The following is a 2,511-nucleotide window of genomic DNA, read 5'->3' as shown; positions in this document are numbered from 1 at the left end:
TTATCTCTAAGATATATTCAGATTCTATGAGTGTTATATTTAAAGTACTGTCTAACCTTATCCACTTCCATCTTCATTTCCCACATGTAGCAACAGCTTTTCCAACTTTATCACTTTGTCCAACCATTGCTCACCTACATCCTCCCTCCATCCTGAGTGCCACACTCATTCCCATAAACATTATGTCCATGCTCTTAGTCCCGTTATTCCTTTTAAAATGTCAAATTTGTGGCTATCATTATTTAAAGAACAGTTTATATATGATTCTACTTACTAAAATTTTAACTAAATACCCAGACCACAATGATCTCCATATTCTAAACACTCAGGTATATTTTATATAATCAAGCAATCTAGGATAATCTACATTGTCTTTTTCATACATTCATGCACAATTTCTTTATTAGATTGTAGCATTTGAGAAAAATGGTGAAATAATTCTTTGAAAAGGCCTTTAAAATGCTTTGAAAAATGCAGACTGATTTAAATACCATGTCAACTCTGATTACATGTGACAAAATGAACTTGTATTCAGTATCTAAACAATAATAGTAACACCTCCTTGGTGTCTGCAGATTTAGAATTTTAACCTGGAGGAAGATACTAAAAAAGAAGTTATTCAAAAAATCATGTTTTAAAATATGTTTTTCTTTTATTTAAATTGACTCATTACTACCATTTTTTGCTGCCACGTACATTTGTGCAATTATCAGAAGTAAATATCTATACTTATAATTTAAAATAAAAATTAAGCATGGATAGTTCGTGGAGTACTTAGGCCATGTGCATGGGAATAAATTGCTTCTTGTTCATGCCTGAGACTGAGTTGATGGGACTTCCGGAGAAGATGGCGGCTTAGTAAGACGCGCGGATCTTAGTTTCTCCTTCAGGACAGCTACTAGGGGAGTAGAAACGATACAGAACAGCTCCCAAAGCCACGACAGAGATGAAAAAGACAGCGTACCCCATCCTGGAGCGGCTGGTTGGCTGGGAGAGTTCGCTCTGGTGAGGTCGCCAAGGGGCGTGGGCTTCGCCGGGCGGGGCGGTGGGCGGCCGGAGTCGCTCCCTTCCCCCTTCGCGGGCCGGCTGGGAGAGTTGGATCGGAGGTCCCCAGGCTGCGGAGAACAGTGATGGGGGAGGGGCCCCTTCCGAACCCGTGACTCCCCGGGAACGTGCACTCTCCCGGGCGGGCCACTGCCGCTGGCGCCCTCCCGCCGCACTTGTCACCCCGGGCCGACTAGGAAAATCGGACGGGCGCTTTTTTGGGCTGCAGTGGCCAGCGACCCTTCCCGCGTTCGGACCCCGGGCCGGCTCGCATTCTTCCAAGCCGCTTCTGCTAGCGAACCTCCCGGACGGTGAGAGTTTTCCAAAGTTAAAGGACCCACAGCACTTTTACTGGTGGGACCCGCAGACAAACGTGTGCCACGAGCGCAACCTACTGGGCAAGATAAGAAAAAACAGAACCCAGAGATTTCACAGAAAAATCTTAAAACCTTGTTGGGTCCGACACCCAGGGAAATCTGACTAAAGACCCAGACGCCAGCGGCAGAAGACAACGGTCCATGCTCAGAAGATTGAGAATATGGCCCAGTCAAAGGAACAAACCAAGAGTTCAAATGAGATACAGGAGCTGAGACAACTAATGCTGAATATACGAACAGAAATGGAAAACCTCTTCAAAAACAAAATCGATAAATTGAGGGAGAACATGAGGAAGACATGGGCTGAACATAAAGAAGAAATAGAAAAACTGAAAAAACAAATCACAGAACTTATGGAACTGAAGGACAAAGTAGAAAAGATAGAAAAAACAATGGATACCTACAACGATAGATTCAAAGAGACAGAAGATAGAATTAGTGATTTGGAGGATGGAACATCTGAATTCCAAAAACAAACAGAAACTATCGGGAAAAGAATGGAAAAATTTGAACAGGGTATCAGGGAACTCAAGGACAATATGAACTGCACAAATATACGTGTTGTGGGTGTCCCAGAAGGAGAAGAGAAGGGAAAAGGAGGAGAAAAACTAGTGGAAGAAATTATCACTGAAAATTTCCCAACTCTTATGAAAGACCTAAAATTACAGATCCAAGAAGTGCAGCGCACCCCAGAGAGATTAGACCCAAATAGGCATTCTCCAAGACATTTGCTAGTTAGAATGTCAGAGGTCAAAGAGAAAGAGAGGATCTTGAAAGCAGCAAGAGAAAAACAATCCATCACATACAAGGGAAACCCAATAAGACTATGTGTAGATTTTTCAGCAGAAACCATGGAGGCGAGAAGACAGTGGGATGATATATTTAAATTACTAAAAGAGAAAAACTGCCAACCAAGACTCCTATATCCAGTAAAATTGTCCTTCAAAAATGAGGGAGAAATTAAAACATTCTCAGACAAAAAGTCACTGAGGGAATTTGTGACCAAGAGACCAACTCTGCAAGAAATGCTAAAGGGAGCACTAGAGTCAGAAACAAAAAGACAGAAGAGAGAGGTATGGAGAAGAGTGTA

This window comes from Tamandua tetradactyla, chromosome 10, assembly GCF_023851605.1.
Source record: "Tamandua tetradactyla isolate mTamTet1 chromosome 10, mTamTet1.pri, whole genome shotgun sequence".
Taxonomy (NCBI): Eukaryota; Metazoa; Chordata; class Mammalia; order Pilosa; family Myrmecophagidae; genus Tamandua; species Tamandua tetradactyla.
This window is presented reverse-complemented; position numbering follows the sequence as displayed.